We start from the raw sequence: 13,765 nt of genomic DNA on the forward strand, positions 1-13,765 counted from the left end.
TCCAAATAAGGCCTCCCACCAGTGATGTTCTCCATCCTTCTTCACCTTTTCTAGGACATGGTGTATCTTCTCTGCATCATGATGGACAGTAATCAGAGTTCTTTGTCCGTTGTTTCAAACCTATTTAGCAATTGAGTCAGGTCATGATGTTGTAACAGTAGCTGAATAGTAAGTTGCATCCCATGATCTTGGTAAAATCACAAATACAGGTATTTGAGTCATTATATGTTTCCACAGTGGTGGTGTCTGTAAATATAGAATCACAAAGAGTTCTCATACAAACACATCCATTTCCAACATACAAAAGTACAGTTTCAGGGGTTTCATCAGGATGTATTTCAAAATGACAAACACTTTGTCATTGGGCCTTAATGGTATTACTTTCACAAATAAATCCCTGTTGTTCCCATACAAAACACTGCATCAACATCAATAGTTTGCCATTTGTTCCCATTTTGTTGGGCCCATACTCTATGTTCTAACAGATAAAGGACAGTTCCATTATGATTTAATCCCAGCGCAATGATTGGGTATATGGTGTATACCGAAGCATTGCGTATTGTCAAAACAAAAGCTGTGACTTTGCTGTCAGTAGGGTCATAAGTAAAATTGACTAGATGCCACCAAGATTGGAATTCCCTTTTAAATTTAGTTGCATTATCCCAAATTACCTTTTGGGTTTCAGTGGGCAAAGTGCCCTCATCACCTTCCCTTATAATTGCTACCAGGGTAGATTGTATCCATAATTGAGCTTGGATGCAGCTAAGAACTAGAGAAACGTTATTTTGGGTTATGCCAAATGCATCTATAATTAGTCGGTGGTCTTCTTCACTAATTCTTTCCCATTTAGGCAATATATTAGCTAAAAGCCATTGACTAGTTCCTAGTGCCGTCAAAGAAGATCGTAATGGATGTTCTAATTTATGTAAATCACTTGTTGCTGCACTTATTTTATCTGCCAAAACTTCAGCGTCTATGCTGTTCAATATTCCTAGTCCCATTCCCAGGATGCCAGTCACATCTCTCCTTGATCGTTTTGGAGAGGTGAGGGTTTGTCCATGCAGCCACGCTGACCATGCTGAACAAGATCTATTCAGGAATGGTGAGCAGGCAGATTTAATTGCAGAGATATTAACTTGCATTGATAGCTCCACTTGTTTGAGAGACCATGATGGATTAAATAGCACTTGCTGTTGTCCTGTTTTTCATTACATAGAGACCAATGTTATGAATGTGAGGAGACAGTTTGATAGGGAGGCTGAGTTGGTGAATATGTTTGTTCGGTATCAATCCGGAACTGAAAACCTAGGTTGGAATGAGAGTTAGGGTTTGTCCAAAGACACATTACGAGTGCTGAATGCGATATAGTACAAGTATACCAGCATTCGTGTTTAAAAGGACAGGTATGTATGTTGTCTTTTCCTTCGACATTGTGGGTGAGGTTGCTGTCATACATCTAGTGTGATTTTCAATTTGGCATCCTATTGAAATGGTGTCTCCTTTGGTTCCCTTTAAAGATGGAATGTGTTGATTTTCATTTTCATCTTTAATAATCCATTTCTGCCTATGAAAAGTGATGTTATTGTGTAGTGCTCTTACAGATAAATTTAGATTAGATGGAGGTACGTTAAGAAGTATGTATGCATCAACCCATGGCCACCTTGTTGTACACAAATTCCATATTTTGCGCTCGATAATCATAAAATCAAATAATAGTTCTACACTACGATTACCCCAGAAGCAAAATACGAGTACAGGTTGTGTAAAAGTGAAATTGTACCAACAATTAGGTTCTGGTATCTTATAGCAAGATTTCGTGTTGGTTTTGGGTTTAGAAAAAATCGGTGTAGTATATTTTAATTTTGGTGGGTTTTTTGTGGGTAGATCGGTCGATTACTCGGCACCCTATTTTTATGTCTTCCCCTGGTGTGGTTTGAAGTGGTAATATTCGATGAATGTTATTATTACTGTGAGATATCTTAACTCCCTTTTGGTATAGTGTCTCCCATCTCCATTCATCTTTTAGATATGCCTCGTTTCCATGTATAATCCAAATAGCGAGGTTCAGGTTTGTCTTATCTACTGGTAGGATTCCAACGCTTTGAGTATAATTTAGTAGTGCATGGTCCCAAGGATCTTGTGTCTGAACTAGAAGGATTATACTTGTCCCAATTAAAAGGAAAAACAAAATTTAGTTGGGAGCACACTGCTGCTGTTGTTGCCATCGATATAGAGTCATCTTCTGTTAAAGAAAAAGAAAGAAGACGTTTCGATGGGGAAGGCCGAATGGGTTACCCCTTCTAGAAAGAAGGAAAAATCCATCTAGTACCGATTCTGTGTTTTGCACCACTGCTATCAGTAGCTTCCCAAGCACGTGGGCCATGGTGTTTAGTTAAAATCATAGGCACAGTTCCAATTTGTGGTAAATTCACCATAACAGGTTGTCCTGGCTGTAATGTTAGCAGATATTTTCTTTCATCAGTACGGGGAATATTGGGCTCAGCTTTTACAAAGAATGCTCGGCTCACAGGGCTTCCAGTGTGTTGCCACCCTGGCATGCACCACCCACATGGCACAGGAGTCGACATAGATAACTTTTGCTCTATTTTGTGCTGCTAGAACGACTGCCCTTAATTCTCCTACTGTACTACCTTCACCTTCTTCTAGAATTTGTTTGCCAGTATTGATATTTAATGCAGCAGCTTTGTATTGCCATTTGCCATCTATCCTTTTTGCTGAGGCATCAGTAAACCAAATGTCTTCTGTTTCTTTATCGAAAGAGTGGTCAGGCCTTGGAACAGGCTGCCCAGGGAAGCGGTTGAGTCACCAACCCTGGAAGTATTTAAAAGACGTGTAGATGAGGCGCTTAGGGACATGGTTTAGTGGGCATGGTAGTGTTGGGTTGACAGTTGGACTCGATGATCTTGGAGGACTTTTCCAACCTTAATGATTCTATGATTCTATGTTCCCTCAGTGAGGGGAAGTGCATTTAAAAAAAAAAAAGGTTGTTGTAATGCTAATGAGCCTGCATTTATAGGCATCTGTAATTTGGAAACTTTAGTATGTCCTTCAGTTAATTTTATTTCCTCTGCAATTCCTGTCAAATAGACATACCATTTTCTAACTGTAAGCTTTTGTGCAACTCCTTCTGGAGGAGCAGGCCCCTTTAGAATTGCTTCTAGTAAACTAAATGGACCTCTGGTTTGTATGGGTTGTTCCTGGTGTATTTTCTCAGCTTGTTTTACTGCTCAGACTAAAGACAAAAGTTCCTTTTCCCGCTCGGAATATCTCTGTTGTGTCTCTTTAAATGCAGTCGAGCTGAACATCAAAAGACTTTTCGCTCCGTCAGGGCCAGTTTGGAACAGGTTACAATAAGTACTGTGTTCAGCAAAACCCCATTCTGCTATAATAGGGTCATGGAGGTGTACTGGTCCTAGTGATTTATATGCTTTTAATTCCTGTATTAGAGTTTTGACTGCCTCTTCATGCTCTGAATTCCATTCCCACCGTTTTCCCTTTTGTAAAAATGAGTGTAGTGGACAAGCAATGATAGAAAATCCAGGTACGTGTTTTCTCCAACATCCTCAAGTACCCATAAGCTGTTGTAATTCTTTCCTAGACTGGGGCATCTGCTATTTTACTTAGGGTGTCCAGTGGAATTGTTGCACCACCTGCAATCCACCAAGTACCTAAAAATTTGGTACTTGGTCCCTCAGGACATTTCTCAGGTGGGATTTCAGTTTCTGCTTTATGTAGCGCTTGCCACACTGCAGTTGCTGCTTCCCCTCTCTCTTCAGGGGAATCTCCTCTGATTAGAATATCATCTATATATTGGTACAGTTTCACATTCTGGGGAAGTGAGACTGCTTGTAAAAGCTCAGCAAGCGCAGCATGAGCAATTGTGGGTGAATGCTTATACCTCTGTGGGAGTCTGTTAAAGGTGTATCGTATACCTTCCCAAGTAAAAGCAAATTTCTCTTTATTCTTTTTTTCCTGCAAGGAGACCATAAAGAACATATCTTTTATATCAAGTGCTGCCCTCCATGGGTGTGTGGCTGCTTGTAATGTGGCTGTTAAAGTTGCAATACTGGGTACTGCAGCCGTAAGCGGAGCTGTATTGGCATTTAAGTGCCGATAATCAATTGTTAGTCGCCACCTCCCATCTAGTTTTCAGACTGGCCAAACCGGTGAATTAAATGGGGAGTGGGTTCTGGAGAGAATGTGCCGTTTTTCCAAATCTACTATTACTTGAGAGATTCCAGCTCGTGCCGCAGCAGAAATCGGATACTGTGGGACGTTGGTAATTTTTGAATCAGAGAGTGCAGGGGCTGTGTGGAGGAGACGCACTATAGCTTTCCAATTTTTATCAGGGCTAGGGTCAACATTTGAACCAAAGGACCACATTCTGCCGTCCAGCAGACACTGGGTTTGGCTGTTCAAAACATCGAAGCCTAAAATATTTTTGTTAGGATCTGTAATTGCAAATCGAGCAGAAAACATGCGCTTCTCGCCTGGGAGCCATAAATTAACTTTTGCAGATAACACATGGTCTGTTAACTCCAGTGATTTTAACTCGTTGCCATCCAGGTCGTACAGCCAGCTTCTCGGCATCTTGTTGTGTTAGTATTGAAATTTGTGCTCTTGTATCTATTAGAAATTTTACCAATTGTTGTCGAGGACCAACTGGAATTAAAATATATTTTGCTTTAACGATGGGTGTAGCGTTATACTGAGAGGAATTTGAGAGGAACAAGGGGTTATCATTTCCCTCATCATATTATCAGGATCACCCCGAATATCACCATCCCATTCCTCAGGGGATACAATTAATTTCCTAATCTGTACAACGTCAGGGAGATTGGGAGCCTGCATAAGCATCATATCGATCTTTTCTTCCAAATTTTGTGTTTTCTCCTTCTCTTCCTGTAACTGGTTTTGCAGCTGCTTGATTTTCAAGAAAAGTATTAATTCAGCAGACTTTCTGCCTTCTATTTCTTCTTTCAGGTCCTACTCCCTTCTATTGTTATTCTTTCTATACTGAAAAGCAGCTTTTAGGCAGGTGCCTAACATTTTGCAAATAATTCCTTTCCATCTTTTATATAGCCCTCAAGTCCCTATAAGAGGCGGTCAAAAGAGTCCTGGAGATGCCTGGGAGGACTCTCGGGTGGAACCTGGAGGAGGGAGCTTCTACCAATAGAGAAAAATCGTCTCGTGTATCGTCCTTGCAGTAGTCTGGGGCTGCTACCTCAGATGTCAGGTCCCTAAACCACAGGACAAAAGACTCCAGGACATGCCTGGGAGGAGTCTTGGCTAAATCCCAGAGAAGGGAGCTTCTACCAAGAGAGAAAAATCATCTCGGGTATCTTACTTGGAGGAGTCTGGGGCTGCTACCCAGGATCACAGTTCCATATAATAGGAGATCAAAAGGCTCTGGAAGATGCCTGAGGGAAGTCTCAGGTGGATCCCAGAGGAGGGAGCATCTACCAATACAGAAAAATCATCTCGGGTATCGTCCTTGCAGTAGTCTGAGGCAGCTACCTCAGATGTCAGGTCCCTAAAACACAGGACGAAAGACTCCGACAGGTGCCTGGGAGGAGTCTCGGGTGCATCCCGAAGGAGGGAGTTTCTACTAAACCAGAAGAATCACCTCGGGTATATTGCTTGGAGGAGTTTGGGACTGCTACCTGGGATCACAGTTCCCTATAAGAGTTTGTCAAAAGACTCTGGGAGATGCCTCGGAGGAGTCTCTGGTGGATTGCAGAGTAGGGAGCATCTACCAATAGAGAAAAAACATCCGGGGTATATTCCTTGGAGGAGTCTGGGGCTGCTACCTGGGATCTCAGGTCCCTAAAGTAGAAGTCAAAAGACTCTGGGAGATGCCTTGAGGAGTCTCGGCTGGATCCCAGAGGAGAAAGTTTCCTCCAAAAGAGAAAAACCATCTCTGGTAGCTTCCTTGGAGGAGTCTGGGGCTGCTACCCGGGATCTCAGGTCCCTAAAGCTCAAGTCAAAAGACTCCAGGAGATGCCTGAGAGGAGTCTCAGGTGGATCCCGGAGGAGGGAGCATCTACCAATAGAGAAAAATCATCTTGGGTAGCTTCCTTGGAGGAGTCTGGGGCTTCTACCCGAGATCACAGTTCCCAATAAGAGAGGTTCAAAAGATACTGGGAGACGCCTAGGAAGAGTCTCGGGTGGATCCTGGAGGAGGGAGCATATACCAATAGAGAAAAATCATCTCGGGTAGCGTCCTTGGAGGACTCTGGGGCTGCAACCCAGGATCTCAGGTCCCTAAAGCAGAGGTCAAAAAACTCCGGGAGATGCCTGGGAGGAGTCTAAGGTGGATCCTGGAGGAGGGACCTTCTATCTAAAGAGAAAAATCATCTTGGGTATATTGCTTGGAGGAGTCTGGGGCTCCTACCCCAGATGTCTGGTCCCTAAAGCTCAGGTCAAAAGAGTCCGGGGCATTCCTGGGAGGAGTCTTGGGTGGATCCTGGAGAAGGGAGCTTCTACCAAAAGCGAAAGATCACCTCGGGCAGCTTCCTTGTAAGAGTCTGGGGCTGCAGCCCGGGATCTCAGGTCCCTAAAGCAGAAGTCAAAAGACTCAAGGAGATGCCTGTGAGGAGTCTTGGGTGGATCCCGGAGGAAGTACCATCTACCAAGAGAGAAAAATCATCTTGGGTAGCTCCCCTGGAGGAGTCTGGGGCTGGAACCCAGGATCTCAGGTCCCTAAAGCAGAAGTCAAAAGACTCCGGGAGATGCCTGGGAGGAGTGTCGAGTGGATCCTGGAGGAGGGACCTTCTACTAATAGAGAAAAATCATCTCGGTCAGCTTCCTTGGAGGAGTCTGGGGCTGCTACTTCAGATCTAAGGTCCCTAAAGTAGAGGTCAAAAGACTCCAGGAGATGCCTGTGACGAGTCTTTTTGTGGATTCCAGAAGAGAGAGTTTCCTCCAAAAAGAAAAAACATCTTGGGTAGCTTCCTTGGAGGAGTCTGGGGCTGCTACCTGGGACCTCAGGTCCCTAAAGCAGAAGTCAAAAGACTCCAGGAGATGCCTGGGAGGAGTCTCGGGTGGATCCCGGAGGAGGGAGCACCTACCAATAGAGAAAAATCATCTCGAGTATCTTCCTTGCAGTACTCTGGGGCTCCTACCGCAGATCTCAGATCCCTAAAGCTCAGGTCAAAAGAGTCCGGGACATTCCTGGGAGGAGTCTTGGCTAAATCCCAGAGAAGGGAGCTTCTACGAAAAGAGAAAAACGTCCTTGGTAGCTTCCTTGGAGGAGTCTGGGGCTGCAATCCAGGATCTCTGGGTAGAGAGATGTCAAAAGACTGTGAGAGAGACCTGGGAGGAGTCTTAGGTGGATCCCGGAGGAAACAGTTTCCTCCCAAAGAGAAAAAAATCTCAAGTATGGAATGACTGGACCTGACTGAGGAAGAAAGCCATCTCAGGTGTCCATGATAGGAAGCCCCTGAGTTGCCTCTGGTGGAGGAAGGGAACGGAATGGAGAGTTCTGGTGTCCCCTGCAACCACAGCAGCCCCAGGGGGCCAGGCAGCAGGTCTTGCTCACATACTCAGGGAACAGCCGATCGCCAGTTCTGGGGTCAGGAAGGAATTTTCCCCCGGGGCAGATTGGCACAGGTCCCCAGGGGTTTTTCGCCTTCCTCTGCAGCGTTGAGCATGGCCATGTGCCAGGACTCCTTGGGGCCATTTCTGGCCAGGGATTCCCTGCTGTTGCAGGACCAGGAACCCAGCTGTGCCCTCTGTCCCTCCTGCTCTCTTCCCTGTGCCAGGTCGGCAGGGGAACCTCAAGGACTTCCATGCATTAGGTCACCTGGGGTCTTCTGCCCTGTGAAAACATGGCCTGCTTGGAAAGGCTGCAGGCGTGATGCTCCATCAGGAAGGAGCTGCCACTTGCCGCCCAGCTGTACATGCAACAAAAGCAGAGCATTGGTCTCGTCTGCCAGAATTGCTGTTTGTGTCTCATTTGTCCTGGTCGCAGCCTGAGAGCACCTCCACCGGCCCGGGCCTGATCCTGTTCCTTGGGCCCAGGGCTGCCCAGTCTAGCAGCCTCTGCCCTGCCGGCAGCCTGGGTTTCCCTGGGCCTGTCCCCGCGGGCAGGGATGGCACAGGAGCCTGTTGCCAAAGCCCAGCCCCTTTCCGGATCCCCACTTCCCAGCAGGCAGCCCAGTACCTGCCGCCCTGCCAGACCTCCGTCCCCAGCAGCAGCAGGCCAGGGCAGGGCCGTGCCCGGGGGGCTCCAGAGGGGCTGCAGAGAGGGAGGGGAGCACCCCTGTCCCCCCCAGCCCAGCCAGCATCCAGCCCTTTCCTCCAGGGAGCGGCAGGGTCTGCCATGGCCCTGCTGACATCCAGCCGGAGTGTTGGTCAGTGCTGACAGCAGCAGGACGAGCTGCTCTCCAGAGGAGCGCTCGAGCCTGGCCCCCTGCACCCAGTCCCAGGGGCACCCGCCGGCTCGGCCTGAGCATGCCCGAGGGCTGCGCCTCTGCCTGCTCCCGCCGGGACCGGCCCACGGACCTGTTGGCCAGGCGTTTCTGCCCCTGCCGGTGCCTCCGCAGCTGCCCACGGAGCAAGTCCCACACGCTCCCTGCCTCCAGGCACCCCGGAGCTCTCCGCTTCTGCTGTGACCCGCTCTCCTCCCGCTGCCCCGCGGGAGCCCAGTTCTCGCTGCGGGACTTGGCCAACACGAGCTCTGCGCTCAGCTTGCCCAGCACCCGCACGGTCCTGCACCCCGGCTCCCCCTTCCTCCTCCCCACCAGATGCAGGGGGGGTCCCAGCCGTCCCGCCTCTGCTCCCAGGGCAGCAGCTCCTTCCCCGGGAGCAGATCAGCCCCATCCATCCCTGCCCCGTCTCCAAGGGCAGAGGACCTGATGGCCGTACCCAGCCAGGCCCCGCGCACAGCCCGGCTGAGGCGGTGGGAGCCCTGGCAGGGGTGCACGGCTGTACCCGTCCTCCTGCCCCGGCTCCGTCCTCTGGGAGACGCCAAGCCGAGCCGAGCCGAGAGCCGAGCCGAGCCGAGTGGAGCCGGGCGCAGCCGAGCGGAGCTGAGCCGAGCCCAGCCCAGCCCAGCCCAGCCCAGCCGAGCCCAGCCGAGCCGAAACCAGCCAAGCCCAGCCGAGAGCTGAGCGCCGAGCCGAGCTGTGCCCAGGCGAGCCCAGCCGAGCGGAGCCCAGCGGAGCCCAGCCGAGCCGAGCCGGCTGGGGCGCAGCGGCATGGGCGGGCAGGGCGGGCAGCGCTGCCTGCGGGCGCGGTGCGGCTCCTCCAGCCGCAGGGAGGGTGGGCAGGAACCGGCCCCTCGGCACCGCGTACCGGGCGCTGCAGCTCCTCGTCCCGCTGCGCTCCGGCGGGGAGACCTCCCGCCCGCGGCAAGGGTAGTGGACAGATGGAGAGGGACACTGCCAGGGGCCGGGGAGTGGGGGGCTGGGTCCCTATGTCTCTGGCAGCGATTGCCCTGATGGCAAGGCCACGGACGCAAAGGGACTGAGCCGATTCTCCCGATTCCGGCCCTCCCTAGAGGCATACAGTGCCTGCCAGGGCTAAGCCTGGACCCGCCCTTGGCTTCACCCGCGGCAGCCTTTGCCTTGTGCTCAGCGCTGCTGGCCAGCCTGTCCCTGCCGCCGGGCTCGTTAGCCAGCCGCGTCTGGGCTAGCCCCGCTCTCGGGACGGTACATCCCACTCGTGAAGCGTTGCCCTGAGAGTGGAACAATTCTGGAGCATTTTCCTGCTGCTGCTGCTCCCGTCCGTGCGATGTACGCGGCGGTTTCCCTCGCAGGTCTCCGCTGGTCTCGGCCCGCAGGACGAGACCCCTTGGGCTCCATTCGTGCAGCCCTGCCCCGCACGCTGGGGCTGGAGAGCAGCATGGTCCTGCTGCAGCTGCCGCGGGAACAAACCCACGGGGGAGAAGGCGTGGGCTGGGGTGAGGGTGGGTGCCGCGGGAGGACAGCGGGGCTGGGTGGGCTCTGGGCAGCACCACCCGGGGCTGTCTCTGGCAGGGGTCTTCCCGGCCCGGCCCCCGGGATGTTTGAGGATGCCGGTGCCTGCTATTCCAGAGAGGAGCTGGCAGAAGGAGCTGGACAGGAGCGTGAGGAAGGGCAGCTGCCAGGCTTTGTGCTCCCTGGGGACACTCGGGGCTCCCAAGGGGCTGGGCCGGGCTTCCCCCCCACCCCCGTTTTTGTAAAGATTTGTGCTCTGACTTCATGTAGCACTTAAGTGTATATCAGATAAGCTTTGTTTCCTGCCCTGCAAAGATAACACTGGCTTTCCTGTAACAGGAAAACAGGACGAACAGGAATCTTTTCTAGAGCTGAACACAGAAACCTGATGGGTGTTGGCATTCAGATTTTCTTAGCTTGCTCCAGCCAGCATCTAAGGAGACTGTAGATTTCGTGGAGCACGGTCGGGACATTACTCTGAGGGAGGGTATTCATTCCTATTTCTGGACAAATATGTTGGCGTGATTTTCTTGCATAATGCCCACTTGATCTGCAGTTGTTTTCCTGGGCAGGCTGTGCTGCTGTACCTGATGCTGTACACGGACTGAGCGAGGAGAGGAGCCATGTGTCCAGGGACACTGGGACTGGAGGGAGAGCTGGGTACCTGTCCTTACGTGATGAGTGAGCTATTGGCAACAGGGGCTGTCCTTTGGGTTTGCATTTCTGTAGTCCCTGTGTGGGAGCCCAGAGCCAGTGCAACCGTAATGAATAGCCCTCTGTATTTGTAAGGTAGCGACATTCATCCGCGGTTTCATGTTGAAGCTAAAAGGCCCTGCTTTGAGACAAGGGGGTTGGAGCAGACGACCTACAGAGGTCCCTTCCAACCTAATTCTCTTTTTTGGGAAGATGAGCTCTTTGGAAACACTGACCCTACCTGGCAGATTGTCAGAGTTGCAGAGAGACTTGGAAATCTGTCTCTACATGCGCCGAAATCTCTGTAAGGTGGACACTGTTTTTCTTTCCACACAGGTTTGTCACCTGCTGCCACTGCTTTGAATACTCCAGCAGGACACTTCCCACTTGGCCTTTGTCCTCCACCACCCTCACCAGGTGCCTTGTCCCCCAGCGTGTACTCCCCCAGCTCAGCAGTCAGAAAGGCACTCGCAGGACATGCTGCAGAGGGAGGGAGGTCCTCGGTCACCACCAGCAGCCTGGGGAGAGCTGGCAGCCCGTCTGTGCATTGCTAGAACTGCTCAGGATGAGGTGAAGAGCAAATGTCTGCTCTGTGCATTGAGCAGACCCTCAGAAGTTATCCTCCAAACAGACTCATCCCTTTGGGGGCGTGTCCTGCCTTCTCTTCTCCTACACAAAGATGTGGAGTGCAATGAGAAAGCTGGAGGGTGAAGTAGAAAAGGTGCATGTCCTGGGACTGCGGGCCTGGGTATATAATTGGTTACCTTCTAGTATACTGACCCTTTGTCTTCTTCTCCTTTTCTAACAGGGTTTTCCTTTCACACGATATTAGCTGTGTGCAGTAGTGTGTGTTCGCCCACTTGGTTTCATTGAAATGTATCTGAAGTTTTCTTGATAACTGTTAACTGCTGGTATCACAGAATGATGTAGGTAGGAAGAGACCTTTGGAGGTCTCTAAACCAGCCTCCCACCCCAGGCAGGTTCAGTTAGAAGAGGTTGCTCAGGTCCTCCTTTAGTTGAGCTTCCAGTATCTCCAGGGATGGAGATCCCACAGCCTCTCTGGGCTCTGTTCCAGTACATGACCCATCTCATGGTAGTTTTTCTCCCTCATGTACCTAGTTGGAGTTTCCAATGTTCTAACGTGTGCCCATTGCCTCTTGTCCTATCACCATGCACCTCTAAGAAGAACCCAGCATTGTCCTCTCTGCACTCTGCTATTAGGTAGTTGAAGGCAGCAATTGGGATCTCCACAACCCTTTGCTACTCCAGACTGAATAAATCCAGCTCCCCCCACCTCTCCTCATGCATCCTCTACTCCCAGCCCCTGGTCACCTTGATGGCCTCCACTTGGTTTGCTTGTGTATGTCAGTGACTTTTTTTTAATGTATTTGTTTGGGAGCCCCAAACTGGACACAGTACTGCAGATGGGGTCTCGCCAGGGCGGAGCAGTTTTTGCGAGGCTCCATGTCAACTTTGTTTGTCTCCCGACTCTGCTTACACTCTACTGGTTTTTTGGATAATAAAATGCAAATTGTTATTCCAGAAGCTTAAGACCTTCTCATTCCCTGTAGGTTGACATGAACACCATCTTTTTTTTTTTTTTACGAGAACGATGTTTGGGATTTATAGACATTTCCTGAGAGGCAGGAGGAGTCCAGGTGCTCCCTAGAAGCACCAAAGTGCTGCAAGCACTTGTCTGGGATCCCGAGGCTGGGCTGCCGGCAGAAGCCAGTGAGAACTGACTGCCTCATGGTTCATCAAGGAGGAGCTCTTCATTTTAATGGAAAGGGTGTCCTTTACAGAGCAAAGTGACACTCTGACTGTCCTGCCCCAAGAAGGCAGATCAGTGTCTGCTTTAGTTGTTTGTTTAGGTTTTTATTTAGTTAATCAGAAGCCTCTTCTTTTGTACCAAAATCTGTTTTTGTGGTTGGCACAAGAGAACTAATAGGGACATTGTTCTTCAATGACAAATGTCACTGTTAGGCTTTCATGGGATAAAAAGTGGCTTTTGTTTGATCATTGCTCACCTAGGTCACTGATCATCGGAGCTTTTCAGTTGTGTCTGTTTCAGAAGTAAAACGTGGCTGCCAGAAAGGCTCAAGACAGCTCTCTAAGAGGGAGTTTCCTCTCAAAAAACCCAGATGAGACTAATGCTGCTGCTGTTGCATTTCTGTGGCCCTCCAGGAATCCCACTCTGTGTGTGTGGCAGAGGAATGAAAAAATCTCTGGGAATCTTTGCATGAAAGGTGCCTAAACCAAGAAAAGGCAAACATGACATCATTGCAATTTGGGAGAGAAAGGGATGAGCTACCAGGGCCACTGTCAAGGGACTATCATTAGGCACCAGAGTTAACATTGACTACCCTTTGAAACTAGTAGCAAGACCTGCCACAAGGTAAAGGCCAACTCCTCTGATACTTTGGGCTCACACTGGAACCCAAGGCGCTCCAAGCCCCAAAATGCAACTGCCTCTGAAGTGCAGCAGCAGCAGCAGCTGGTGTAGAGCAGCACATGGCCGTGGGGACCTGGAGCAGAGGGAGGTGGCAGCCCTGGTGACCCAGAGCAGAAGTGCAGCAGGGAGCTCTGTGGTGCAGAAAGGGAATAAAAGGAGCTGTTGCAGCAGCTGAGGATCGACCCCCAGCCTCCTTCGTGGCAAGTAAGGTGTATCCTGGATCCCGCCGCACACCTGCGACGCCCTCTCTTGCAGCACAGCCCTGGCCACCTCCAGCACCCGCCACCAGCATGTCCTGCCCCTCTGGCCCCTCCCACACCTACACCAGGGCTGGAAAGGGGTTGCTGAGCTGGGGCACACAGGGTACTTTGTGCCATGTCACGACACGTCACGCCATGCCATGTCCACCCTTCCCCTCTGCAGCTGGGGCCAGTCGCCAGCGTCCCCAGGGACCTGCCCAGAGTCCTGCTGTGCGAATGATGCAGCAATGGGCTGCTGAGCAAGCGTCGCCAGGGTCTCTGAAATGGGGTCCCCCTTGATCAGAAAGCTCACCAACAAGCTGTCCTGTCCGCACCTGAGGTGTGCGGGCGGGGGTCCTCTCCACAGGCATCCGCACGGAGCCATCTCTGACTAGACCAGGAGACCCCCCGGCATCCCCACGCGGCAGCTTTCGTCAGAG

The 13,765-nt window shown here is 50.7% G+C and overlaps 1 pseudogene; it reads right to left on the reverse strand.

Annotated features, from left to right (window-relative positions):
* Window positions 1–136: 136 nt before the first annotated feature.
* Window positions 137–13,696, reverse strand: LOC142076246 (uncharacterized; annotated as a pseudogene).
* Window positions 13,697–13,765: the final 69 nt, after the last annotated feature.

Source organism: Calonectris borealis, unplaced genomic scaffold (genome assembly GCF_964195595.1).
Source record: "Calonectris borealis unplaced genomic scaffold, bCalBor7.hap1.2 HAP1_SCAFFOLD_39, whole genome shotgun sequence".
NCBI classification, from domain to species: domain Eukaryota; kingdom Metazoa; phylum Chordata; class Aves; order Procellariiformes; family Procellariidae; genus Calonectris; species Calonectris borealis.